General features: G+C 51.1%; 22 non-coding genes and 1 pseudogene across 22 annotated transcripts; all 23 read left to right on the forward strand.

The window, feature by feature from the left end:
• The first annotated feature begins 12,371 nt into the window (after positions 1–12,371).
• On the forward strand, positions 12,372–12,535 carry LOC135017693 (U1 spliceosomal RNA). The gene has a single exon (XR_010215487.1). It is a non-coding gene; the product is annotated as a U1 spliceosomal RNA (small nuclear RNA).
• Positions 12,536–12,687: 152 nt separating this feature from the next.
• LOC135017816 (U1 spliceosomal RNA) lies at positions 12,688–12,829 on the forward strand (annotated as a pseudogene).
• Positions 12,830–13,521: 692 nt separating this feature from the next.
• On the forward strand, positions 13,522–13,685 carry LOC135017744 (U1 spliceosomal RNA). The gene has a single exon (XR_010215534.1). It is a non-coding gene; the product is annotated as a U1 spliceosomal RNA (small nuclear RNA).
• A 152-nt stretch (positions 13,686–13,837) lies between these two features.
• Positions 13,838–14,000, forward strand: LOC135017965 (U1 spliceosomal RNA). Its single transcript, XR_010215732.1, has one exon. It is a non-coding gene; the product is annotated as a U1 spliceosomal RNA (small nuclear RNA).
• A 674-nt stretch (positions 14,001–14,674) lies between these two features.
• LOC135018092 (U1 spliceosomal RNA) lies at positions 14,675–14,838 on the forward strand. Its single transcript, XR_010215850.1, has one exon. It is a non-coding gene; the product is annotated as a U1 spliceosomal RNA (small nuclear RNA).
• Positions 14,839–15,809: 971 nt separating this feature from the next.
• On the forward strand, positions 15,810–15,973 carry LOC135018090 (U1 spliceosomal RNA). Its single transcript, XR_010215848.1, has one exon. It is a non-coding gene; the product is annotated as a U1 spliceosomal RNA (small nuclear RNA).
• A 152-nt stretch (positions 15,974–16,125) lies between these two features.
• Positions 16,126–16,288, forward strand: LOC135017900 (U1 spliceosomal RNA). Its single transcript, XR_010215679.1, has one exon. It is a non-coding gene; the product is annotated as a U1 spliceosomal RNA (small nuclear RNA).
• Positions 16,289–16,958: 670 nt separating this feature from the next.
• LOC135017850 (U1 spliceosomal RNA) lies at positions 16,959–17,123 on the forward strand. Its single transcript, XR_010215636.1, has one exon. It is a non-coding gene; the product is annotated as a U1 spliceosomal RNA (small nuclear RNA).
• Positions 17,124–17,275: 152 nt separating this feature from the next.
• On the forward strand, positions 17,276–17,438 carry LOC135017842 (U1 spliceosomal RNA). Its single transcript, XR_010215628.1, has one exon. It is a non-coding gene; the product is annotated as a U1 spliceosomal RNA (small nuclear RNA).
• Positions 17,439–18,112: 674 nt separating this feature from the next.
• On the forward strand, positions 18,113–18,274 carry LOC135017667 (U1 spliceosomal RNA). Its single transcript, XR_010215461.1, has one exon. It is a non-coding gene; the product is annotated as a U1 spliceosomal RNA (small nuclear RNA).
• A 153-nt stretch (positions 18,275–18,427) lies between these two features.
• Positions 18,428–18,590, forward strand: LOC135017837 (U1 spliceosomal RNA). Its single transcript, XR_010215623.1, has one exon. It is a non-coding gene; the product is annotated as a U1 spliceosomal RNA (small nuclear RNA).
• A 674-nt stretch (positions 18,591–19,264) lies between these two features.
• On the forward strand, positions 19,265–19,428 carry LOC135017763 (U1 spliceosomal RNA). The gene has a single exon (XR_010215552.1). It is a non-coding gene; the product is annotated as a U1 spliceosomal RNA (small nuclear RNA).
• A 152-nt stretch (positions 19,429–19,580) lies between these two features.
• LOC135017880 (U1 spliceosomal RNA) lies at positions 19,581–19,743 on the forward strand. Its single transcript, XR_010215659.1, has one exon. It is a non-coding gene; the product is annotated as a U1 spliceosomal RNA (small nuclear RNA).
• Positions 19,744–20,417: 674 nt separating this feature from the next.
• LOC135017765 (U1 spliceosomal RNA) lies at positions 20,418–20,581 on the forward strand. Its single transcript, XR_010215554.1, has one exon. It is a non-coding gene; the product is annotated as a U1 spliceosomal RNA (small nuclear RNA).
• A 152-nt stretch (positions 20,582–20,733) lies between these two features.
• On the forward strand, positions 20,734–20,896 carry LOC135017881 (U1 spliceosomal RNA). Its single transcript, XR_010215660.1, has one exon. It is a non-coding gene; the product is annotated as a U1 spliceosomal RNA (small nuclear RNA).
• A 674-nt stretch (positions 20,897–21,570) lies between these two features.
• On the forward strand, positions 21,571–21,734 carry LOC135017766 (U1 spliceosomal RNA). Its single transcript, XR_010215555.1, has one exon. It is a non-coding gene; the product is annotated as a U1 spliceosomal RNA (small nuclear RNA).
• A 152-nt stretch (positions 21,735–21,886) lies between these two features.
• On the forward strand, positions 21,887–22,049 carry LOC135017882 (U1 spliceosomal RNA). The gene has a single exon (XR_010215661.1). It is a non-coding gene; the product is annotated as a U1 spliceosomal RNA (small nuclear RNA).
• Positions 22,050–22,723: 674 nt separating this feature from the next.
• Positions 22,724–22,887, forward strand: LOC135017767 (U1 spliceosomal RNA). Its single transcript, XR_010215556.1, has one exon. It is a non-coding gene; the product is annotated as a U1 spliceosomal RNA (small nuclear RNA).
• A 152-nt stretch (positions 22,888–23,039) lies between these two features.
• Positions 23,040–23,202, forward strand: LOC135017883 (U1 spliceosomal RNA). The gene has a single exon (XR_010215662.1). It is a non-coding gene; the product is annotated as a U1 spliceosomal RNA (small nuclear RNA).
• Positions 23,203–23,876: 674 nt separating this feature from the next.
• Positions 23,877–24,040, forward strand: LOC135017785 (U1 spliceosomal RNA). The gene has a single exon (XR_010215575.1). It is a non-coding gene; the product is annotated as a U1 spliceosomal RNA (small nuclear RNA).
• A 152-nt stretch (positions 24,041–24,192) lies between these two features.
• On the forward strand, positions 24,193–24,355 carry LOC135017863 (U1 spliceosomal RNA). Its single transcript, XR_010215649.1, has one exon. It is a non-coding gene; the product is annotated as a U1 spliceosomal RNA (small nuclear RNA).
• Positions 24,356–25,029: 674 nt separating this feature from the next.
• LOC135017770 (U1 spliceosomal RNA) lies at positions 25,030–25,193 on the forward strand. Its single transcript, XR_010215559.1, has one exon. It is a non-coding gene; the product is annotated as a U1 spliceosomal RNA (small nuclear RNA).
• Positions 25,194–25,345: 152 nt separating this feature from the next.
• On the forward strand, positions 25,346–25,508 carry LOC135017884 (U1 spliceosomal RNA). Its single transcript, XR_010215663.1, has one exon. It is a non-coding gene; the product is annotated as a U1 spliceosomal RNA (small nuclear RNA).
• The last annotated feature ends 406 nt before the right edge of the window (positions 25,509–25,914 follow it).

Consider the following 25,914-nt stretch of genomic DNA (forward strand, 5'->3'; position numbering starts at 1 on the left):
GGCGTGTGAGTTCATTGAGGTCCATGAAGCGGGAGGAGATCGCCGGAGCTGCGTAGCACTGGGTGAGTTCTGTCAGGCAGCCCACCGCTGTGTACCCAGCTTCCACTTCTCCCCCGCGTGTCCGGCCACCCTCCCCTCTCGCCCGCCCGGCCACCCTCCCCTCCCGCCCGCCCGCCCGCCCGCTCGCCCGCTCGCCCGCCCGCTTGCCCGCTGTGTGCCCGGCCGCCCGCCGGACCTTCCCTGGTGGCTGCCTGCATCTCCTCCCCGCGTCTGTGGTGCGGCTGGCAGTAGGAGGCGTCTCGGGCAGCTGTGTCCGGCCACTCCTCCCTCCTCCTCCTCCCGCTGTGTCCGGCCCTCCCTCCCTGCAGTATGCGGTATTTATCAAGGTCTCTATGGTCACCAGTCACCCCCCCTTCCCCCTCTCGCCCTCCCTGCTGTGTGTCCGTCTCCCCCCCCTGCTGTGTGTCCGTCGCCCCCCCCCTTGCCCTCCCTGCTGTGTGTCCCCCCCTCCTCCCTGCAGTGTGTTCCCCCCCGCGCCCTCCCTGCTGTGTGTCCGGCCACCCTCCCCTCCTCCCGCTGTGTCCGGCCACCCTCCCCTCCTCCCGCTGTGTCCGGCCACCCCCCCTCCCGCTGTGTCCGGCCACCCCCCCCCTCTCGCTGTGTCCGTCCACCCCCTACCTCCCGCTGTGTCCGGCCACCCCCCCCTCCCGCTGTGACCGGCCACCCCCCCCACTCCCGCTGTGTCTGGCCACCCCCCCCTCCCGCTGTGTCCGGCCACCCTCCCCTCCTCCCGCTGTGTCCGGCCACCCTCCCCTCCTTCCGCTGTGTCCGGCCACCCCCCCCTCCCGCTGTGTCCGGCCACCCCCCCTCCCGCTGTGTCCGTCCACCCCCCCCTCCCGCTGTGTCCGTCCACCCCCCCCTCCCGCTGTGTCCGGCCACCCCCCCCTCCTCCCGCTGTGTCCGGCCACCCCCCCCCTCCTCCCGCTGTGTCCGGCCACCCCCCCTCCTCCCGCTGTGTCCGTCCACCCCCCCTCCTCCTCTCTGCTGTGTGTCCGTTCTCCCCCCGCCCTCCCTGCTGTGTGTCCGTCCCCCCCCCGCCCTCCCTGCAGCGCCTGACACACGCACACACAGCGCCTGACACACACGCACACACGCAGCACCTGACACACACACACAGACGCAGCACCGGACACTCACACGGACCTGACACACACGCACACACTCACACGCAGCGCCTGACACACACAGACACGCAGCGCCTGACACACACAGACACGCAGCGCCTGACACACACACACTCACGCACCTGACACACACACTCACGCACCTGACACACACACACACACTCACGCACCTGACACACACACACTCACGCACCTGACACACGCACACTCACGCACCTGACACACGCACACGGCACGCAGCACCTGACACACACACAGCACCTGACACACACACACACACGCAGCACCTGACACACAGACATGCAGCGCCTGACACACACACGCAGACACGCAGCACCTGACACACACACGCAGACACGCAGCACCTGACACACACACACACACGCAGCACCTGACACACACACGCAGACATGCAGCACCTGACACACACACGCAGACACGCAGCACCTGACACACACACGCAGACACGCAGCACCTGACACAGACACGCAGCACCTGACACACACACACATACGCAGCACCTGACACACACACACAGCACTTGACACACACACACGCAGCACCTGACACAGACATGCAGCGCCTGACACACACACGCAGACATGCAGCACCTGACACACACATGCAGCACCTGACAGACACACACACACACACACACACACACACACATGCAGCACCTGACACACCCACACACACAGACATGCAGCACCTGACACACCCACACACACACGCAGCACCTGACACACATACATACATGTGGCATTTAACGCACACACGCACAGCACCTGACACACAATCATATACACTCAGAGCACCTAACACACACATACACTCGCAGCACCTCACACACACTCGTATACACACGCAGCACCTGCCACTCACACATATATACACATGTAGCACCTGCCACTCCCACATACATGAACAGCACCTAACACACACATATATACATGCAGCACCTGACACACACATACACGTGCAGCACCTGACAGTCACACACATACAGATGCGACACAAACACATACACGCTCAACACCTGACACCCACGTGGCAGCTGACACATACAAATGCAGCACCTGAGATACACACATATACACGTGCAGCACCTGAGACACACACATACACGTACAGCACCTGACACACACACACATGTATGTACACGCGCGGCTCCAGGCACACACATACGTACGTACACACGCGGAATTTAAAACACACACACACTTACACGTGCGGCACCTGACACACATGTACGAACACGCGTGGCTCCTGACACACACACACGCGTGGCTCCTGACACACACACACACACACACACACACACATGTACGAACACGCTCGGCTCCTGACACACACACGTATATACGTATACGCACGGCACCTGACACCTACACGTATGTACGTATACGCACGGCTCCTGACACCCACACGCATGTACACGCGCGGCTCCTGGCACACACACACACACACACGTACGTACACGCGCGGCACCTGACACACGCCTGTACGTACACACATGCACAGCACCTGACATACACACATGTAGGTACGCGCCACCTGACACACACACACACACACGTACACGCACGACACTTGACACACACGTACGTACACGCACGGCACTGACACGTATGTACGCGCACGGCACCTGACAATCACGTACATACTAGTGATGAGTGGGTTCGGTTCGTCGGAATCCGAACCCCCCGAACTTCACCCATTTTACACGGGTCCGAGGCAGGTTCGAACCTTCCCGCCTTGCTCGGCTAGCCCGAGCGCGCACGAACGTCATCATCCCGCTGTCGGATTCTCGCGAGATTCGGATGTCTGCATTCGTGGAAAGGGATCCCATGTGTAAACATGGGACCCCTTTCAGTCCGTCTGGTCCGGGTGTTCGGTTTGTTGTTTTGCCAAGTACGTGGATTTAATCTGGAACCTGGATCAGGTGAGTATAATTATCTTTTATTTTCAGGTACCCGTGGATTCTACTTGGAGAAGAGGACCGACTGCTTCATGTCAACATAGGTAAGTATGTGTGTGTCGGCAGGTGGGAAATAAAGTTATACTTTCACGGTGTCTGTGTCCTGTTTTTATTTGGGTATTTTTCCCCCAGTAGAACTACAGGTACCAGCGGGCCCGTTTTTCTCCTGCATGCTGGTACTTGTGGTTCTCCAAGTACCAGCTTGCGGGGGAGGCTTGCTGGGACTTGTAGTACTACTAGAAAAAACAATATTCTTTAAATTTTCTCAAGGCTATCAGCCTCCCATCCGCAGCCCTTGGATGGGGGGGACAGCCTCGGGCTTCACCCCTGGCCCTTAGGTGGCTGGGGGGGGGACCCCTTGATTGAAGGGGTCCCCACTCCCCCAGGGTACCCCGGCCAGGGGTGACTAGTTGGATATTTAATGCCACGGCCGCAGGGCACTGTATAAAAGTGACCCCCGGCTGTGGCATTATCTGTCCAGCTAGTGGAGCCCGATGCTGGTGTAAAAAATACGGGGGACCCCTACTCTTTTTGTCCCCCGTATTTTTTGCACCAGCACCAGGCGCAGAGCCCGGTGCTGGTTTTAAAAATACGGGGGATCCCCTGTCCGTTTTTCCCCCGGATTTTTAGAACCAGGACCGGCTCGAAGAGCCCGAGGCTGGTTATGCTTTGGAGGGGGGACCCACGCAATTTTTTTTCCGGGTTTTTCACATTCCATTTAAAAAATAAATAATATTTTAAAAAATATATAAATAATACTTGTGCCTCCAAAAAAGACAAACCAAGTACCTAATCCCTTCTAATATAAATAGATATGCTATTACCAAAAAAAAAAAACTGCATAAAAAAAAACATGTTTTTAAAAATTTTTTATTAGATTCCGCCAGCAAAGTGTGGCGGATTGAAAATGACGAATTTACTGTTTAAAAGCACTGTTGTCGAATTTACAAACTTCAATTGAATATACTTTTGTCGAATTGCCGCATTTGTACCATTGCAGAAAAGTCGAATTTGTCAAATGTCGAATTTTAAAGTCGAATTTTGAAAGCCTGTAAGAATAGGCTCCGTCCCCTTCTACCCCTGTACCTTGCTCTCTCCTGTCTGTGCTCTCTCCCGTCTGTAGGACTAGGCCCCGCCCCCTTCTTACCCTCCTGTGACTGCTCTCTCCTGACAAGTGGACCAGGCCTGCCCCCTACACGCTGCTGGTGTCTTCATTGTTACTTGGTCTGGAGCTCCGTTGGGGAGAGAACTCACGTGAGCTCATTAAGAATGAGGAACTGGGATGTTTTAATTTTATTGTGAGTAGTGTAGTGTGGTGATGTAGTATGTTGTATGGGGGGTATAGTGTAATTATGAAGTGCAGCATATGGGAGGGCTGTAGCATAGTGATGTAGTGTGGCATATGGGGGGTGGTAGCGCATAGGCGTGCGTACAGGGGGTGCCTGGTGCGCACAGGCACTCCCTAATGTCCAGCACCGCTGCACGCCACGCTTGAGTAGCACAGTGATCGCTGAGTGTGTGATCGGTGGAGCCTAGCCTGCAGCTCATTTCCGTACCTCCCACCACCGCTGCACCCGACCCCCCTCTGCCTGCTGCTAATACTATGCTGAGTGCATTCGTCGGCGGCCTCACTGGGGGGACTGGCGTCACCTTGCAATGTGACGTGGTGATGTCCGCCCATGCTCTCCTCCCGCCCACCTGTGCTTTCCTCCTGCTGCGGTCTCTCAGTCCTAGTGTGCCGCGGCCGCCACACCACTGGCAGTGTTCCTCTAGGAGGGACTGGGAGCTGCTGGCAGACACATTCTGCTGAGACTTACTTGTCAGTGCGGGTTCCGGACGGCAGGCGGCGGGTGGGAGGGCAGACGGGGAGCAGGTGTCACAAGGAGTGTGTGGGTAACTAATTAACAATACTTCCGCTCAACGTGGCACTGCTGGTCCTTCATCTCCCATGTCTCTTCACCAGGTGGCGGGCGGCCCGGAAATTAAGTGATGTGTTGTGCAGCAGTCAGTGTGAAGTGACTGTGAGTAACACTGGTGGTGCTGATGATGCTGCTGCAGAATCTGAAAGCAATTAATTCATAAATATAATGTACTCTATCAGTGTTTCTCTGACGTCCTAGTGGATGCTGGGAACTCCGTAAGGACCATGGGGATTAGCGGCTCCGCAGGATACTGGGCACAAAAGTAAAGCTTTAGGACTACCTGGTGTGCACTGGCTCCTCCCCCTATGACAATCCTCCAAGCCTCAGTTAGATTTTTGTGCCCGGCCGAGAAGGGTGCACACTAGGGGCTCTCCTGAGCTTCTTAGTGAAAGTTTTGTTTTAGGTTTTTTATTTTCAGTGAGACCTGCTGGCAACAGGCTCACTGCATCGAGGGACTAAGGGGAGAAGAAGCGAACTCACCTGCGTGCAGAGTGGATTGGGCTTCTTAGGCTACTGGACACCATTAGCTCCAGAGGGACCGAACACAGGCCCAGCCTCGGAGCTCGGTCCCAGAGCCGCGCCGCCGGCCCCCTTACAGAGCCAGAAGCAAGAAGAGGTCCGGAAAATCGGCGGCAGAAGACATCCTGTCTTCACCAAGGTAGCGCACAGCACTGCAGCTGTGCGCCATTGCTCCTCAGCACACTTCACACTTCGGTCACTGAGGGTGCAGGGCGCTAGGGGGGGGCGCCCTGAGCAGCAATAGAAACACCTTGGCTGGCGAAAATACATCACATATAGCCCCCAGGGCTATATGGATGAATTTTAACCCCTGGCAGATTCCACAGAAAAACGTGAGAAAAGGCCGCCGAGAAGGGGGCGGAGCCTATCTCCTCAGCACACTGGCGCCATTTTCTCTCACAGCGCCGTTGGAGGGAAACTCCCTGGCTCTCCCCTGCAGTTACTACACTACAGAAAGGGGTTAAAAAAGAGAGGGGGGCACTAATTAGGCGTAGTATAACAATACAGCAGCTATAAGGGGAAAAACACTTATATAAGGTTATCCCTGTATATATATATATATATATATAGCGCTCTGGTGTGTGCTGGCATACTCTCCCTCTGTCTCCCCAAAGGGCTAGTGGGGTCCTGTCCTCTATCAGAGCATTCCCTGTGTGTGTGCTGTGTGTCGGTACGATTGTGTCGACATGTATGAGGAGGAAAATGGTGTGGAGGCGGAGCAATTGCCTGTAATGGAGTTGTCACCCCCTAGGGAGTCGACACCTGAGTGGCTGAGCTTATGGAAGGAATTACGTGACAGTGTCAGCTCTTTACAAAAGATTGATGACATGAGACAGCCGGCTACTCAGCCTGTGCCTGTCCAGGTGTCTCAAAAGCCATCAGGGGCTCTAAAACGCCCGTTACCGCAGATGGCAGATACAGACGCCGACACGGATACTGATTCCAGTGTCGACGATTAAGAGACGAATGTGACTTCCAGTAGGGCCACACGTTACATGATTGAGGCTATGGAAAATGTTTTTACACATTTCTGATAATACCAGTACCACTAAAAAGGGTATTATGTTGGGTGAGAAAAAACTGCCTGTAGTTTTTCCTGCATCTGAGGAATTAAATGAAGTGTGTGATGATGCGTGGGTTTCCCCCGATAAAAACTGTTAATTCCTAAAAAGTTATTAGCATCATACCCCTTCCCGCCAGAGGATAGGGCACATTGGGAAACACCCCCTAGGGTGAATAAAGCGCTCACACGCTTGTCTAAACAGGTGGCACTACCGTCCCCGGATACGGCCGCCCTTAAGGAACCTGCTGACAGAAAGCAGTAAAATATCCTAAAATGTATATACACTCACACGGGTGTGATACTGCGACCAGCAATCGCCTCAGCCTGGATGTGCAGTGCTGGGGTGGCTTGGTCGGATTCCCTGACTGACAATATTGATACCCTAGATAGGGACAGTATATTACTGACTATAGAGCATTTAAAAGATGCTTTCTATATATGCGTTGTGCACAGAGGGATATTTGCCGACTGGCATCAAGAGTAAGTGCGCTGTCCATTTCTGCCAGAAGAGGGTTATGGACAAGACAGTGGTCAGGTGATGCTGATTCCAAAAGGCATATGGAAGTATCGCCTTATAAAAGGGAGGAGTTATTTGGGGTAGGTCTAACAGACCTGGTGGCCACGGCAACGGCTGGGAAATCCACATTTTTACCCCAGGTAGCCTCTCAACATAAGAAGACGCCGTATTATCAGGCGCAGTCCTTTGGGCCCCATAAGGGCAAGCGGGCAAAAGGCTCCTCATTTCTGCCCCGTGGCAGAGGGAGAGGAAAAAGGCTGCAGCAAACAGCCAGTTCCCAGGAACAGAAACGGTGGGGGCCCGTCTCATAAATTTCAGCGTGCAGTGGGCTCACTCACAGGTGGACCCCTGGATCCTTCAGGTGGTATCTCAGGGGTACAAATTGGAATTTGAGACGTCTCCCCTTCGCCGTTTTCCTAAAGTCTGCTTTACCGACGTCTCCCTCCGACAGGGAGGCGGTATGGGAAGCCATTCACAAGCTGTATTCCCAGCAGGTGATAATCAAGGTACCCCTCCTACAACAGGGAAAGGGGTATTATTCCACGCTGTTTGTGGTACCGAAGCCGGACGGCTCGGTGAGACCTAATTTAAATCTGAAATCCTTGAACACTTACATACAAAGGTTCAAATTCAAGATGGAGTCACTCAGAGCGGTGATGGCAAACCGGGAAGAAGGGGATTATATGGTGTCTCTGGACATCAAGGATGCTTATCTCCATGTCCCAAATTACCCTTCTCACCAAGGGTACCTCAGGTTTGTGGTACAGAACTGTCACTATCAGTTTCAGACGCTGCCGTTTGGTTTGTCCACGGCACCCCGGGTCTTTACCAAAGTAATGGCCGAAATGATGATACTCCTTCGAAGGAAGGGAGTTTTAATTATCCCTTACTTGGACGATCTCCGGATAAGGGCAAGATCCAGGGAACAGTTGGTAGTCGGGGTAGCACTATCTCAGGTAGTGTTGCGGCAGCACGGTTGGATTCTTAATATTCCAAAATCGCAGCTGATTCCGACGACACGTCTTCTATTCCTAAGGATGATCCTGGACACAGTCCAGAAAATAAGAATTTACTTACCGATAATTCTATTTCTCATAGTCCGTAGTGGATGCTGGGGACTCCGAAAGGACCATGGGGAATAGCGGCTCCGCAGGAGACTGGGCACAAAGTAAAAGCTTTAGGACTAGCTGGTGTGCACTGGCTCCTCCCCCTATGACCCTCCTCCAAGCCTCAGTTAGGATACTGTGCCCGGACGAGCGTACACAATAAGGAAGGATTTTGAATCCCGGGTAAGACTCATACCAGCCACACCAATCACACCGTACAACTTGTGATCTGAACCCAGTTAACAGCATGATAACAGAAGGAGCCTCTGAAAAGATGGCTCACAACAACAATAACCCGATTTTTGTAACAATAACTATGTACAAGTAATGCAGACAATCCGCACTTGGGATGGGCGCCCAGCATCCACTACAGACTATGAGAAATAGAATTATCGGTAAGTAAATTCTTATTTTCTCTAACGTCCTAGTGGATGCTGGGGACTCCGAAAGGACCATGGGGATTATACCAAAGCTCCCAACCGGGTGGGAGAGTGCGGATGACTCTGCAGCACCGAATGAGAGAACTCCAGGTCCTCCTCAGCCAGGGTATCAAATTTGTAGAATTTAGCAAACATGTTTTCCCCTGACCAAGTAGCTGCTCGGCAAAGTTGTAAAGCCGAGACCCCTCGGGCAGCCGCCCAAGATGAGCCCACTTTCCGTGTGGAATGGGCTTTTACAGATTTTGGCTGTGGCAGGCCTGCCACAGAATGTGCAAGCTGAATTGTACTACAAATCCAACGAGCAATCGTCTGCTTAGAAGCAGGAGCACCCAGCTTGCTGGGTGCATACAGGATAAACAGCGAATCAGATTTTCTGACTCCAGCCGTCCTGGAAACATATATTTTCAGGGCCCTGACTACGTCCAGCAACTTGGAATCCTCCAAGTCCCTAGTAGCCGCAGGCACCACATATGAAAAATTAGGTAAGGGCTTTTATAGGATAAAGCCGCCAATTCTGAGACACGATGTACAGAGAGCCAACGTAAAAAATAACAATGTTTATTAATAAAACATATAAAAAGATTAATTGTCAAATAACCGGTGAAAAATATATATAAATATATATAAGAACATTCTACCTTTGAGAAAGTCACGTGAACGTGACGAAACGCGTCAGGACCCGCCCCTATCCACACTCAGCTCAGGTGAAATCTTCCAGGTGTTCCTTGGTCCCCGCTGCACCCTCCTTCTACAGCATCCGACATCAGCGGCTTCAGCGCACACGCCGCCACGACCGGGTTGTGAGAGAGACGATCCATTCCTTTCCGCTGCACAGCGTATATGGGCATTGCAGGACATTGAAGCCGAGGACGCTCGGCTCTTACCAGCCCATTTTGGAAAGGTATTGAATATCAATTTCAACTGAGGGACTTTTTTATTCATTAGGATCCTACCAACACACCTGGTATTTATCAACTATCTAACAAGTGAATCACGGAACTTTTCACCCCAATAAGCTGAGTCATTACAATATACCACTAGTTCACGTCTAGTGACTGTTCTTATATATATTTGTATATATTTTTCACCGGTTATTTGACAATTAATCTTTTTATATGTTTTATTAATAAACATTGTTATTTTTTACGTTGGCTCTCTGTACATCATGTTTCGTTCCTGATATTCAGCGCAGCCGTTTGTTCTTTTTCTATGCTATCACCACAATACTACACATAGTATTCCGGCAAGCGCAGACTATCAGGAACATAAAATTGTGATTATTTAATTCTATGAAACACGTATTGGTTTTCACTTTTTATTTTGATGATTAGGCACTCGTTTGTTGCAGTTTTTTGTTTTGGTCAATTCTGAGACACGCCTGGCTGAAGCCAGGGCTAACAGCATTACCACTTTCCATGTGAGATATTTTAAGTCCACAGTGGTGAGTGGTTCAAACCAATGTGATTTTAGGAATCCCAAAACTACATTGAGATCCCAAGGTGCCACTGGAGGCACAAAAGGAGGCTGTATATGCAGTACTCCCTTGACAAACGTCTGAACTTCAGGAACAGAAGCCAGTTCTTTTTGGAAGAATATTGACAGGGCCGAAATTTGAACCTTAATGGACCCTAATTTGAAGCCCATAGACAGTCCTGTTTGCAGGAAATGCGGGAAACGACCCAGTTGAAATTCCTCTGTAGGGGCCTTCCTGGCCTCGCACCACGCAACATATTTACGCCAAATACGGTGATAATGTTGTATGGTTACATCCTTCCTGGCTTTGATCAGGGTAGGGATGACTTCATCCGGAATGCCTTTTTCCTTCAGGATCCGGCGTTCAACCGCCATGCCGTCAAACGCAGCCGCGGTAAGTCTTGGAACAGACATGGTCCCTGCTGGAGCAGGTCCTTTCTTAGAGGTAGAGGCCACGGGTCTTCCGTGAGCATCTCTTGAATTTCCGGGTACCAAGTCCTTCTTGGCCAATCCGGAGCCACGAGTATAGTCTTTACTCCTCTCCTTCTTATGATTCTCAGTACTTTTGGTATGAGAGGAAGAGGAGGGAACACATACACTGACTGGTACACCCACGGTGTTACCAGAGAGTCCACAGCTATTGCCTGAGGGTCCCTTGACCTGGCGCAATATCTGTCCAGTTTTTTGTTGAGGCGGGACGCCATCATGTCCACCCTTTGGTTTTTCCCAACGGTTCACAATCATGTGGAAGACTTCTGGGTGAAGTCCCCACTCCCCCGGGTGAAGATCGTGTCTGCTGAGGAAGTCTGCTTCCCAGTTGTCCACTCCTGGAATGAACACTGCTGACAGTGCTATCACATGATTCTCCGCCCAGCGAAGAATCCTTGCCACTTCCATCATTGCCCTCCTGCTTCTTGTGCCGCCCTGTCTGTTTACGTGGGCGACTGCCGTGATGTTGTCCGACTGGATCAACACCGGCTGACCCTGAAGCAGAGGTCTTGCCTGACTTAGGGCATTGTAAATGGCCCTTAGTTCCAGGATATTTATGTGAAGTGACGTTTCCATGCTTGACCACAAGCCCTGGAAATTTCTTCCCTGTGTGACTGCTCCCCAGCCTCTCAGGCTGGCATCCGTGGTCACCAGGACCCAATCCTGAATGCCGAATCTGCGGCCCTCTAGGAGATGAGCACTCTGTAACCACCACAGGAGAGACACCCTTGTCCTTGGAGACAGGGTTATCCGCTGATGCATTTGAAGATGCGATCCGGACCATTTGTCCAGCAGATCCCACTGAAAAGTTCTTGCGTGGAATCTGCCGAATGGAATCGCTTCGTAAGAAGCCACCATCTTTCCCAGGACCATTGTGCATTGATGTACTGACACTTGGCCTGGTCTTAGGAGGTTCCTGACTATGTCGGATAACTCCTTGGCTTTCTCCTCCGGGAGAAACACCTTTTTCTGTACTGTGTCCAGAATCATCCCTAGGAACAGCAGACGTGTCGTCGGAATCAGCTGCGATTTTGGAATATTTAGAATCCATCCGTGCTGTCGTAGTACTACTTGAGATAGTGCTACTCCGACCTCTAACTGTTCTCTGGACCTTGCCTGCTTACTTTGTGCCTTCCAATGCACAATGCAAACTACAGGTAGTGCTGCAGGGCCCACACCCTTTTACTTGCCGTACAGAGCAGCTCTGGAGCTGTTACAGTGCCCAGCTGCTGCAAGAAATCAGCTTGAATGCTTCAGGGGCTGGGGCATAGCCAACATGAGCCCCACACCGAAGGAGGGTGGAGGTGTTTAATGCGAACTAGGGGTCATCCAAGCGCCGCAAAAGGCCGCCATGCCCTGCACGCCCCTTTTCTCTTTTCATATGCAGACGAGGGTTGAAGCCAACTTTGACCCACTGCTTGGATGACATCACCGTATGCAAATCCATCTGCTGCAGGCCTTCCCCCAGGAATGCTTGCACTAGTTGTTGCATTTGGTTTGTTGTTTGGGGGTGCTTCATTATTAGGCAGCCTTCTGCCCTCCCATGTTCATCTGAAAATTTGTGTTCTCCCTGCAGTTGTTGTCCCCAGATGAGAGTTCCCTTGTGCTGCCTCAGTTGAATCTCCTTTACTTGACAGAGATGTGCCTGAGCAGCGGCCCTCCCCAGCCCTATCCCAAATCATACTTATTTTGCATAGGAGATACCATGGTCATGAAGATTGTTCTCCCAGGGTGAGGCTCATTCATTGCATTCTGGGTATGCTGACCCCTGTGATTTCCCCAAATGTGGGAAACTCGACTGCATTATTTGTGGTAGTGGGGGACTGTGTTTGTGCTTTCCTCTGGTCAGCTCTGGTAAAAGTCAGATTTATTTGTCTCAGATCTTCCTCTAGCCTTGTTCTTCTTTCGAGAGTTCCCTTGTGCTGCCTCAGTTGGATCTCCTTCACTTGACAGGGGGGTACCCGAGCAGCGACCCTCCCCAGCTCTAGCCCAACTTCTACTTACCTGGCAGGTGAGATACTATGATCATGTAGGTGCTTCTCCCAGGGCAAGGCTCACCCATTGCACTCTGGGTGTGCTGCTCCTGCGATTTCCCCAAATGTGGGAAACTTGACTGCATAATTTGTGTTTCCCCTGGTCGGCTCTCATATAATTCAGATCTCTTTGTCTCAGGTCTCTCTCCAGCCTAGTTTGCTGTCTGTTTCAACTTCTCTTTTCTTGAGCCGCTCCCTTCTATGCCCTTGCGCACTATCCTGACTTCTCCCGTCTGCTTACTTTGTGCCTTCCAATGCACAATGCAAACTACAGGTAGTGCTGCAGGGCCCACACCCTTTTACTTGCCGTTCAGAGCAGCTCTGGAGCTGTTACAGTGCCCAGCTGCTGCAAGAAATCAGCTTGAATGCTTCAGGGGCTGGGGCATAGCCAACATGAGCCCCACACCGAAGGAGGGTGGAGGTGTTTAATGCGAACTAGGGGTCATCCAAGCGCCGCAAAAGGCCGCCATGCCCTGCACGCCCCTTTTCTCTTTTCATATGCAGACGAGGGTTGAAGCCAACTTTGACCCACTGCTTGGATGACATCACCATATGCAAATCCATCTGCTGCTGGCCTTCCCCCAGGAATGCTTGTACTAGTTGTTGCATTTGGTTTGTTGTTTGGGGGTGCTTCAGTATTAGGCAGCCTTCTGCCCTCCCATGTTTATCTGGAAATATGTGTTCTCCCTGCAGTTGTTGTCCCCAGATGAGAGTTCCCTTGTGCTGCCTCAGTTGAATCTCCTTTACTTGACAGAGATGTGCCTGAGCAGCGGCCCTCCCCAGCCCTATCCCAAATCATACTTATTTTGCATAGGCGATACCATGGTCATGAAGATTGTTCTCCCAGGGTGAGGTTCATTCATTGCATTCTGGGTATGCTGACCCCTGTGATTTCCCCAAATGTGGGAAACACGACTGCATTATTTGTGGTAGTGGGGGACTGTGTTTGTGCTTTCCTCTGGACAGCTCTGGTAAAAGTCAGATTTATTTGTCTCAGATCTTCCTCTAGCCTTGTTCTTCTTTCGAGAGTTCCCTTGTGCTGCCTCAGTTGGATCTCTTTCACTTGACAGGGGGGTGCCAGAGCAGCGACCCTCCCCAGCTCTAGCCCAACTCCTACTTACCTGCCAGGTGAGACACTTTGATCATGAAGGTGCTTCTCCCAGGGCAAGGCTCACCCATTGCACTCTGGGTGTGGTGCCCCTGCGATTTCCCCAAATGTGGGAAGCTTGACTGCATAATTTGTGTTTCCCCTGGTCAGCTCTCGTATAATTCAGATCTCTTTGTCTCAGGTCTCTCTCCAGCCTAGTTTGCTGTCTGTTTCCACTTCTTTTTTCATGAGCCCCTCCCTTTTATACCCTTGTGCACTATCCTGACTTCTCCTCCCGTCTGCTTACTTTGTGCCTTCCAATGCACAATGCAAACTACAGGTAGTGCTGCAGGGCCCACACCCTTTTACTTGCCGTACAGAGCAGCTCTGGAGCTGTTACAGTGCCCAGCTGCTGCAAGAAATCAGCTTGAATGCTTCAGGGGCTGGGGCATAGCCAACATGAGCCCCACACCGAAGGAGGGTGGAGGTGTTTAATGTGAACTAGGGGTCATCCAAGCGCCGCAAAAGGCCGCCATGCCCTGCACGCCCCTTTTCTCTTTTCATATGCAGACGAGGGTTGAAGCCAACTTTGACCCACTGCTTGGATGACATCACCGTATGCAAATCCATCTGCTGCAGGCCTTCCCCCAGGAATGCTTGCACTAGTTGTTGCATTTGGTTTGTTGTTTGGGGGTGCTTCAGTATTAGGCAGCCTTCTGCCCTCCCATGTTCATCTGAAAATATGTGTTCTCCCTGCAGTTGTTGTCCCCAGATGAGAGTTCCCTTGTGCTGCCTCAGTTGAATCTCCTTTACTTGACAGAGATGTGCCTGAGCAGCGGCCCTCCCCAGCCCTATCCCAAATCATACTTATTTTGCATAGGAGATACCATGGTCATGAAGATTGTTCTCCCAGGGTGAGGTTCATTCATTGTATTCTGGGTATGCTGACCCCTGTGATTTCCCCAAATGTGGGAAACTCGACTGCATTATTTGTGGTAGTGGGGGACTGTGTTTGTGCTTTCCTCTGGTCAGCTCTGGTAAAAGTCAGATTTCTTTGTCTCAGATCTTCCTCTAGCCTTGTTCTTCTTTTGAGAGTTCCCTTGTGCTGCCTCAGTTGGATCTCTTTCACTTGACAGGGGGGTGCCCGAGCAGCGACCCTCCCCAGCTCTAGCCCAACTCCTACTTACCTGCCAGGTGAGATACTATGATCATGAAGGTGCTTCTCCCAGGGCAAGGCTCACCCATTGCACTCTGATTTCCCCAAATGTGGGAAGCTTGACTGCATAATTTGTGTTTCCCCTGGTCGGCTCTCGTATAATTCAGATCTCTTTGTCTCAGGTCTCTCTCCAGCCTAGTTTGCTGTCTGTTTCCACTTCTTTTTTCATGAGCCCCTCCCTTTTATACCCTTGTGCACTATCCTGACTTCTCCTCCTGACTGCTTACTTTGTGCCTTCCAATGCACAATGCAAACTACAGGTAGTGCTGCAGGGCCCACACCCTTTTACTTGCCGTACAGAGCAGCTCTGGAGCTGTTACAGTGCCCAGCTGCTGCAAGAAATCAGCTTGAATGCTTCAGGGGCTGGGGCATAGCCAACATGAGCCCCACACCGAAGGAGGGTGGAGGTGTTTAATGCGAACTAGGGGTCATCCAAGCGCCGCAAAAGGCCGCCATGCCCTGCACGCCCCTTTTCTCTTTTCATATGCAGACGAGGGTTGAAGCCAACTTTGACCCACTACTTGGATGACATCACCGTATGCAAATCCATCTGCTGCAGGCCTTCCCCAGGAATGCTTGCACTAGTTGTTGCATTTGGTTTGTTGTTTGGGGGTGCTTCAGTATTAGGCAGCCTTCTGCCCTCCCATGTTCATCTGAAAATATGTGTTCTCCCTGCAGTTGTTGTCCCCAGATGAGAGTTCCCTTGTGCTGCCTCAGTTGAATCTCCTTTACTTGACAGAGATGTGCCTGAGCAGCGGCCCTCCCCAGCCCTATCCCAAATCATACTTATTTTGCATAGGAGATACCATGGTCATGAAGATTGTTCTCCCAGGGTGAGGTTCATTCATTGCATTCTGGGTATGCTGACCCCTGTGATTTTCCCAAATTTGGGAAACTCGACTGCATTATTTGTGGTAGTGGGGGACTGTGTTTGTGCTTTCCTCTGGTCAGCTCTGGTAAAAGTCAGATTTCTTTGTCTCAGATCTTCCTCTAGCCTTGTTCTTCTTTCGAGAGTTTCCTTGTGCTGCCTCAGTTGGATCTCCTTCACTTGACAGGGGGGTGCCCGAGCAGCGACCCTCCCAAGCTCTAGCCCAACTCCTACTTACCTGCCAGGTGAGATACTATAATCAGGAAGGTGCTTCTCCCAGGGCAAGGCTCACCCATTGCACTCTGGGTGTGCTGCTCCTGCGATTTCCCCAAATGTGGGAAACTTGACTGCATAATTTGTGTTTCCCCTGGTCGGCTCTCGTATAATTCAGATCTCTTTGTCTCAGGTCTCTCTCCAGCCTAGTTTGCTGTCTGTTTCAACTTCTCTTTTCTTGAGCCGCTCCCTTCTATGCCCTTGCGCACTATCCTGACTTCTCCCGTCTGCTTACTTTGTGCCTTCCAATGCACAATGCAAACTACAGGTAGTGCTGCAGGGCCCACACTCTTTTACTTGCCGTTCATAGCAGCTCTGGAGCTGTTACAGTGCCCAGCTGCTGCAATAAATCAGCTTGAATGCTTCAGGGGATGGGGCATGGCCAACATGAGCCCCACACCAAAGGAGGGTGGGGGTGTTTAATGCGAACTAGGGTCATCCAAGCACCGCAAAAGGCCGCCATGCCCTGCACGCCCCTTTTCTCTTTTCATATGCAGATGAGGGTTGAAGCCAACTTTGACCCACTGCTTGGATGACATCACCGTATGCAAATCCGTCTTCTGCAGAACTTCCCCCAGGAATGCTTGCACTAGTTGTTGCATTTGGTTTGTTGTTTGGGGGTGCTTCAGTATTAGGCAGCCTTCTGCCCTCCCATGTTCATCTGAAAATATGTGTTCTCCCTGCAGTTGTTGTCCCCAGATGAGAGTTCCCTTGTGCTGCCTCAGTTGAATCTCCTTTACTTGACAGAGATGTGCATGAGCAGCGGCCCTCCCCAGCCCTATCCCAAATCATACTTATTTTGCATAGGAGATACCATGGTCATGAAGATTACTCTCCCAGGGTGAGGTTCATTCATTGCATTCTGGGTATGCTGACCCCTGTGATTTCCCCAAATGTGGGAAACGCGACTGCTTTATTTGTTGGTAGTGGGGGACTGTGTTTGTGTTTTCCTCTGGTCAGCTCTGGTAAAAGTCAAATTTCTTTGTTTCAGATCTTCCTCTAGCCTTGTTCTTCTTTCGAGAGTTTCCTTGTGCTGCCTCAGTTGGATCTCCTTCACTTGACAGGGGGGTGCCCGAGCAGCGACCCTCCCCAGCTCTAGCCCAACTCCTACTTACCTGCCAGGTGAGATACTATGATCATGAAGGTGCTTCTCCCAGGGCAAGGCTCACCCATTGCACTCTGGGTGTGCTGCCCCTGCGATTTCCCCAAATGTGGGAAACTTGACTGCATAATTTGTGTTTCCCCTGGTCAGGTCTCGTATAATTCAGATCTCTTTGTCTCAGGTCTCTCTCCAGCCTAGTTTGCTGTCTGTTTCAACTTCTCTTTTCTTGAGCCGCTCCCTTTTATACCCTTGTGCACTATCCTGACTTCTCCTCCTGTCTGCTTACTTTGTGCCTTCCAATGCGCAATGCAAACTACAGGTAGTGCTGCAGGGCCCACACCCTTTTACTTGCCTTACTGAACAGCTCTGGAGCTGTTACAGTGCCAAGCTGCTGCAAGAAATCAGCTTGAATGCTTCAGGGGATGGGGCATGGCCAACATGAGCCCCACACCGAAGGAGGGTGGAGGTGTTTAATGCGAACTAAGGGTCATCCAAGCGCCGCAAAAGGCCGCCATGCCCTGCATACCCCTTTTCTCTTTTCATATGCAGATGAGGGTTCCAGCCAACTTTGGCCCACTGCTTGGATGACATCACCGTATGCAATTCCGTCTTCTGCAGAACTTCCCCCAGGAATGCTTGTACTAGTTGTTGCATTTGGTTTGTTGTTTGGGGGTGCTTCAGTATTAGGCAGCCTTCTGCCCTCCCATGTTCATCTGAAAATATGTGTTCTCCCTGCAGTTGTTGTCCCCAGATGAGAGTTTCCTTGTGCTGCCTCAGTTGAATCTCCTTTACTTGACAGAGATGTGCATGAGCAGCGGCCCTCCCCAGCCCTATCCCAAATCATACTTATTTTGCATAGGAGATACCATGGTCATGAAGATTGTTCTCCCAGGGTGAGGTTCATTCATTGCATTTTGGGTATGCTGACCCCTGTGATTTCCCCAAATGTGGGAAACTCGACTGCATTATTTGTGGTAGTGGGGACTGTGTTTGTGCTTTCCTCTGGTCAGCTCTGGAAAAAGTCAGATTTCTTTGTCTCAGATCTTCCTCTAGCCTTGTTCTTCTTTTGAGAGTTCCCTTGTGCTGCCTCAGTTGGATCTCTTTCACTTGACAGGGGGGTGCCCGAACAGCGACTTTCCCCAGCTCTAGCCCAACTCCTACTTACCTGCCAGGTGAGATACTATGATCATGAAGGTGCTTCTCCCAGGGCAAGGCTCACCCATTGCACTCTGGGTGTGCTGCCCCTGCGATTTCCCCAAATGTGGGAAACTTGACTGCATAATTTGTGTTTCCCCTGGTCGGCTCTCGTATAATTCAGATCTCTTTGTCTCAGGTCTCTCTCCAGCCTAGTTTGCTGTCTGTTTCCACTTCTCTTTTCTTCAGCCGCTCCCTTCTATACCCTTGTGCACTATCCTGACTTCTCCTCCCGTCTGCTTACTTTGTGCCTTCCAATGCACAATGCAAACTACAGGTAGTGCTGCAGGGCCCACACCCTTTTACTTGCCTTACAGAGCAGCTCTGGAGCTGTTACAGTGCCCAGCTGCTGCAAGAAATCAGCTTGAATGCTTCAGGGGATGGGGCATGGCCAACATGAGCCCCACACCAAAGGAGGGTGGAGGTGTTTAATGCGAACTAGGGGTCATCCAAGCACCGCAAAAGGCCGCCATGCCCTGCACGCCCCTTTTCTCTTTTCATATGCAGATGAGGGTTGAAGCCAACTTTGACCCACTGCTTGGATGACATCACCGTATGCAAATCCGTCTTCTGCAGAACTTCCCCCAGGAATGCTTGCACTAGTTGTTGCATTTGGTTTGTTGTTTGGGGGTGCTTCAGTATTAGGCAGCCTTTTGCCCTCCCATGTTCATCTGAAAATATGTGTTCTCCCTGCAGTTGTTGTCCCAAGATGAGAGTTCCCTTGTGCTGCCTCAGTTGAATCTCCTTTACTTGACAGAGATGTGCATGAGCAGCGGCCCTCCCCAGCCCTATTCCAAATCATACTTATTTTGCATAGGAGATACCATGGTCATGAAGATTTTTCTCCCAGGGTGAGGTTCATTCATTGCATTTTGGGTATGCTGACCCCTGTGATTTCCCCAAATGTGGGAAACTTGACTGCATTATTTGTGGTAGTGGGAGACTGTGTTTGTGCTTTCCTCTGGTCAGCTCTGGTAAAAGTCAGATTTCTTTGTCTCAGATTTTCCTTTAGCCTTGTTCTTCTTTCGAGAGTTCCCTTGTGCTGCCTCAGTTGGATCTCCTTCACTTTACAGGGGGGTACCCGAGCAGCGACCCTCCCCAGCTCTAGCCCAACTCCTACTTACCTGCCAGGTGAGATACTATGATCATGAAGGTGCTTCTCCCAGGGCAAGGCTCACCCATTGTACTCTGGGTGTGCTGCTCCTGCGATTTCCCCAAATGTGGGAAACTTGACTGCATAATTTGTGTTTCCCCTGGTCGGCTCTCGTATAATTCAGATCTCTTTGTCTCAGGTCTCTCTCCAGCCTAGTTTGCTGTCTGTTTCCACTTCTCTTTTCTTCAGCCGCTCCCTTCTATACCCTTGTGCACTATCCTGACTTCTCCTCCCGTCTGCTTACTTTGTGCCTTCCAATGCACAATGCAAACTACAGGTAGTGCTGCAGGGCCCACACCCTTTTACTTGCCTTACAGAGCAGCTCTGGAGCTGTTACAGTGCCCAGCTGCTGCAAGAAATCAGCTTGAATGCTTCAGGGGCTGGGGCATAGCCAACATGAGCCCCACACCGAAGGAGGGTGGAGGTGTTTAATGCAAACTAGGGGTCAGACAAGCGCCGCAAAAGGCCACCATGCCCTGCACGCCCCTTTTCTGTTTTCATATGCAGACGAGGGTTGAAGCCAACTTTGACCCACTGCTTGGATGACATCACCATATGCAAATCCATCTGCGGCAGGCCTTCCCCCAGGAATGCTTGCACTAGTTGTTGCATTTGGTTTGTTGTTTGGAGGTGCTTCAGTATTAGGCAGCCTTCTGCCCTCCCATGTTCATCTGAAAATATGTGTTCTCCCTGCAGTTGTTGTCCCAAGATGAGAGTTCCCTTGTGCTGCCTCAGTTGAATCTCCTTTACTTGACAGAGATGTGCATGAGCAGCGGCCCTCCCCAGCCCTATTCCAAATCATACTTATTTTGCATAGGAGATACCATGGTCATGAAGATTTTTCTCCCAGGGTGAGGTTCATTCATTGCATTTTGGGTATGCTGACCCCTGTGATTTCCCCAAATGTGGGAAACTTGACTGCATTATTTGTGGTAGTGGGAGACTGTGTTTGTGCTTTCCTCTGGTCAGCTCTGGTAAAAGTCAGATTTCTTTGTCTCAGATTTTCCTTTAGCCTTGTTCTTCTTTCGAGAGTTCCCTTGTGCTGCCTCAGTTGGATCTCCTTCACTTTACAGGGGGGTACCCGAGCAGCGACCCTCCCCAGCTCTAGCCCAACTCCTACTTACCTGCCAGGTGAGATACTATGATCATGAAGGTGCTTCTCCCAGGGCAAGGCTCACCCATTGTACTCTGGGTGTGCTGCTCCTGCGATTTCCCCAAATGTGGGAAACTTGACTGCATAATTTGTGTTTCCCCTGGTCGGCTCTCGTATAATTCAGATCTCTTTGTCTCAGGTCTCTCTCCAGCCTAGTTTGCTGTCTGTTTCCACTTCTCTTTTCTTCAGCCGCTCCCTTCTATACCCTTGTGCACTATCCTGACTTCTCCTCCCGTCTGCTTACTTTGTGCCTTCCAATGCACAATGCAAACTACAGGTAGTGCTGCAGGGCCCACACCCTTTTACTTGCCTTACAGAGCAGCTCTGGAGCTGTTACAGTGCCCAGCTGCTGCAAGAAATCAGCTTGAATGCTTCAGGGGCTGGGGCATAGCCAACATGAGCCCCACACCGAAGGAGGGTGGAGGTGTTTAATGCAAACTAGGGGTCAGACAAGCGCCACAAAAGGCCACCATGCCCTGCACGCCCCTTTTCTGTTTTCATATGCAGACGAGGGTTGAAGCCAACTTTGACCCACTGCTTGGATGACATCACCATATGCAAATCCATCTGCGGCAGGCCTTCCCCCAGGAATGCTTGCACTAGTTGTTGCATTTGGTTTGTTGTTTGGAGGTGCTTCAGTATTAGGCAGCCTTCTGCCCTCCCATGTTCATCTGAAAATATGTGTTCTCCCTGCAGTTGTTGTCCCAAGATGAGAGTTCCCTTGTGCTGCCTCAGTTGAATCTCCTTTACTTGACAGAGATGTGCATGAGCAGCGGCCCTCCCCAGCCCTATTCCAAATCATACTTATTTTGCATAGGAGATACCATGGTCATGAAGATTTTTCTCCCAGGGTGAGGTTCATTCATTGCATTTTGGGTATGCTGACCCCTGTGATTTCCCCAAATGTGGGAAACTTGACTGCATTATTTGTGGTAGTGGGAGACTGTGTTTGTGCTTTCCTCTGGTCAGCTCTGGTAAAAGTCAGATTTCTTTGTCTCAGATTTTCCTTTAGCCTTGTTCTTCTTTCGAGAGTTCCCTTGTGCTGCCTCAGTTGGATCTCCTTCACTTTACAGGGGGGTACCCGAGCAGCGACCCTCCCCAGCTCTAGCCCAACTCCTACTTACCTGCCAGGTGAGATACTATGATCATGAAGGTGCTTCTCCCAGGGCAAGGCTCACCCATTGTACTCTGGGTGTGCTGCTCCTGCGATTTCCCCAAATGTGGGAAACTTGACTGCATAATTTGTGTTTCCCCTGGTCGGCTCTCGTATAATTCAGATCTCTTTGTCTCAGGTCTCTCTCCTGCCTAGTTTGCTGTCTGTTTCCACTTCTCTTTTCTTCAGCCACTCCCTTCTATACCCTTGTGCACTATCCTGACTTCTCCTCCCGTCTGCTTACTTTGTGCCTTCCAATGCACAATGCAAACTACAGGTAGTGCTGCAGGGCCCACACCCTTTTACTTGCCTTACAGAGCAGCTCTGGAGCTGTTACAGTGCCCAGCTGCTGCAAGAAATCAGCTTGAATGCTTCAGGGGATGGGGCATGGCCAACATGAGCCCCACACCAAAGGAGGGTGGAGGTGTTTAATGCGAACTAGGGGTCATCCAAGCACCGCAAAAGGCCGCCATGCCCTGCACGCCCCTTTTCTCTTTTCATATGCAGATGAGGGTTGAAGCCAACTTTGACCCACTGCTTGGATGACATCACCGTATGCAAATCCGTCTTCTGCAGAACTTCCCCCAGGAATGCTTGCACTAGTTGTTGCATTTGGTTTGTTGTTTGGGGGTGCTTCAGTATTAGGCAGCCTTCTGCCCTCCCATGTTCATCTGAAAATATGTGTTCTCCCTGCAGTTGTTGTCCCAAGATGAGAGTTCCCTTGTGCTGCCTCAGTTGAATCTCCTTTACTTGACAGAGATGTGCATGAGCAGCGGCCCTCCCCAGCCCTATTCCAAATCATACTTATTTTGCATAGGAGATACCATGGTCATGAAGATTTTTCTCCCAGGGTGAGGTTCATTCATTGCATTTTGGGTATGCTGACCCCTGTGATTTCCCCAAATGTGGGAAACTTGACTGCATTATTTGTGGTAGTGGGAGACTGTGTTTGTGCTTTCCTCTGGTCAGCTCTGGTAAAAGTCAGATTTCTTTGTCTCAGATTTTCCTTTAGCCTTGTTCTTCTTTCGAGAGTTCCCTTGTGCTGCCTCAGTTGGATCTCCTTCACTTTACAGGGGGGTACCCGAGCAGCGACCCTCCCCAGCTCTAGCCCAACTCCTACTTACCTGCCAGGTGAGATACTATGATCATGAAGGTGCTTCTCCCAGGGCAAGGCTCACCCATTGTACTCTGGGTGTGCTGCTCCTGCGATTTCCCCAAATGTGGGAAACTTGACTGCATAATTTGTGTTTCCCCTGGTCGGCTCTCGTATAATTCAGATCTCTTTGTCTCAGGTCTCTCTCCAGCCTAGTTTGCTGTCTGTTTCCACTTCTCTTTTCTTCAGCCGCTCCCTTCTATACCCTTGTGCACTATCCTGACTTCTCCTCCCGTCTGCTTACTTTGTGCCTTCCAATGCACAATGCAAACTACAGGTAGTGCTGCAGGGCCCACACCCTTTTACTTGCCTTACAGAGCAGCTCTGGAGCTGTTACAGTGCCCAGCTGCTGCAAGAAATCAGCTTGAATGCTTCAGGGGATGGGGCATGGCCAACATGAGCCCCACACCAAAGGAAGGTGGAGGTGTTTAATGCGAACTAGGGGTCATCCAAGCACCGCAAAAAGCCGCCATGCCCTGCACGCCCCTTTTCTCTTTTCATATGCAGATGAGGGTTGAAGCCAACTTTGACCCACTGCTTGGATGACATCACCGTATGCAAATCCGTCTTCTGCAGAACTTCCCCCAGGAATGCTTGCACTAGTTGTTGCATTTGGTTTGTTGTTTGGGGGTGCTTCAGTATTAGGCAGCCTTCTGCCCTCCCATGTTCATCTGAAAATATGTGTTCTCCCTGCAGTTGTTGTCCCCAGATGAGAGTTCCCTTGTGCTGCCTCAGTTGAATCTCCTTAACTTGACAGAGATGTGCCTGAGCAGCGGCCCACCCCAGCTCTATCCCAAATCATACTTATTTTGCATAGGACATACCATGGTCATGAAGATTATTCTCCCAGGGTGAGGTTCATTCATTGCATTCTGGGTATGCTGACCCCTGTGATTTCCCCAAATGTGGGAAACTCGACTGCTTTATTTGTGGTAGTGGGGGACTGTGTTTGTGTTTTCCTCTGGTCAGCTCTGGTAAAAGTCAGATTTCTTTGTTTCAGATCTTCCTCTAGCCTTGTTCTTCTTTTGAGAGTTCCCTTGTGCTTCCTCAGTTGGATCTCCTTCACTTGACAGGGGGGTGCCCGAGCAGAGACCCTCCCCAGCTCTAGCCCAACTCCTACTTACCTGCCAGGTGAGATACTATGATCATGATGGTGCTTCTCCCAGGGCAAGGCTCACCCATTGCACTCTGGGTGTGCTGCCCCTGCGATTTCCCCAAATGTGGGAAACTTGACTGCATAATTTGTGTTTCCCCTGGTCGGCTCTCGTATAATTCAGATCTCTTTGTCTCAGGTCTCTCTCCAGCCTAGTTTGCTGTCTGTTTCCACTTCTCTTTTCTTCAGCCGCTCCCTTCTATAACCTTGTGCACTATCCTGACTTCTCCTCCCGTCTGCTTACTTTGTGCCTTCCAATGCACAATGCAAACTACAGGTAGTGCTGCAGGGCCCACACCCTTTTACTTGCCTTACAGAGCAGCTCTGGAGCTGTTACAGTGCCCAGCTGCTGCAAGAAATCTGCTTGAATGCTTCAGGGGATGGGGCATGGCCAACATGAGCCCCACACCAAAAGAGGGTGGAGGTGTTTAATGCGAACTAGGGGTCATCCAAGCACCGCAAAAGGCCGCCATGCCCTGCACGCCCCTTTTCTCTTTTCATATGCAGACGAGGGTTGAAGCCAACTTTGACCCACTGCTTGGATGACATCACCATATGCAAATCCATCTGCGGCAGGCCTTCCCCCAGGAATGCTTGCACTAGTTGTTGCATTTGGTTTGTTGTTTGGGGGTGCTTCAGTATTAGGCAGCCTTCTGCCCTCCCATGTTCATCTGAAAATATATGTTCTCCCTGCAGTTGTTGTCCCCAGATGAGAGTTCCCTTGTGTTGCCTCAGTTAAATCTCCTTTACTTGACAGAGATGTGCATGAGCAGCGGCCCTCCCCTGCCCTATTCCAAATCATACTTATTTTGCATAGGAGATACCATGGTCATGAAGATTTTTCTCCCAGGGTGAGGTTTATTCATTGCATTTTGGGTATGCTGACCCCTGTGATTTCCCCAAATGTGGGAAACTTGACTGCATTATTTGTGGTAGTGGGAGGCTGTGTTTGTGATTTCTTCTGGTCAGCTCTGGTAAAAGTCAGATTTCTTTGTCTCAGATTTTCCTTTAGCCTTGTTCTTCTTTCGAGAGTTCCCTTGTGCTGCCTCAGTTGGATCTCCTTCACTTTACAGGGGGGTACCCGAGCAGCGACCCTCCCCAGCTCTAGCCCAACTCCTACTTACCTGCCAGGTGAGATACTATGATCATGAAGGTGCTTCTCCCAGGGCAAGGCTCACCCATTGTACTCTGGGTGTGCTGCTCCTGCGATTTCCCCAAATGTGGGAAACTTGACTGCATAATTTGTGTTTCCCCTGGTCGGCTCTCGTATAATTCAGATCTCTTTGTCTCAGGTCTCTCTCCAGCCTAGTTTGCTGTCTGTTTCCACTTCTCTTTTCTTCAGCCGCTCCCTTCTATACCCTTGTGCACTATCCTGACTTCTCCTCCCGTCTGCTTACTTTGTGCCTTCCAATGCACAATGCAAACTACAGGTAGTGCTGCAGGGCCCACACCCTTTTACTTGCCTTACAGAGCAGCTCTGGAGCTGTTACAGTGGCCAGCTGCAGCAAGAAATCAGCTTGAATGCTTCAGGGGCTGGGGCATAGCCAACATGAGCCCCACACCGAAGGAGGGTGGAGGTGTTTAATGCAAACTAGGGGTCAGTCAAGCGCCGCAAAAGGCCACCATGCCCTGCACGCCCCTTTTCTGTTTTTATATGCAGACGAGGGTTGAAGCCACCTTTGACC

Source organism: Pseudophryne corroboree, unplaced genomic scaffold, assembly GCF_028390025.1.
Source record: "Pseudophryne corroboree isolate aPseCor3 unplaced genomic scaffold, aPseCor3.hap2 scaffold_320, whole genome shotgun sequence".
Taxonomy (NCBI): domain Eukaryota; kingdom Metazoa; phylum Chordata; class Amphibia; order Anura; family Myobatrachidae; genus Pseudophryne; species Pseudophryne corroboree.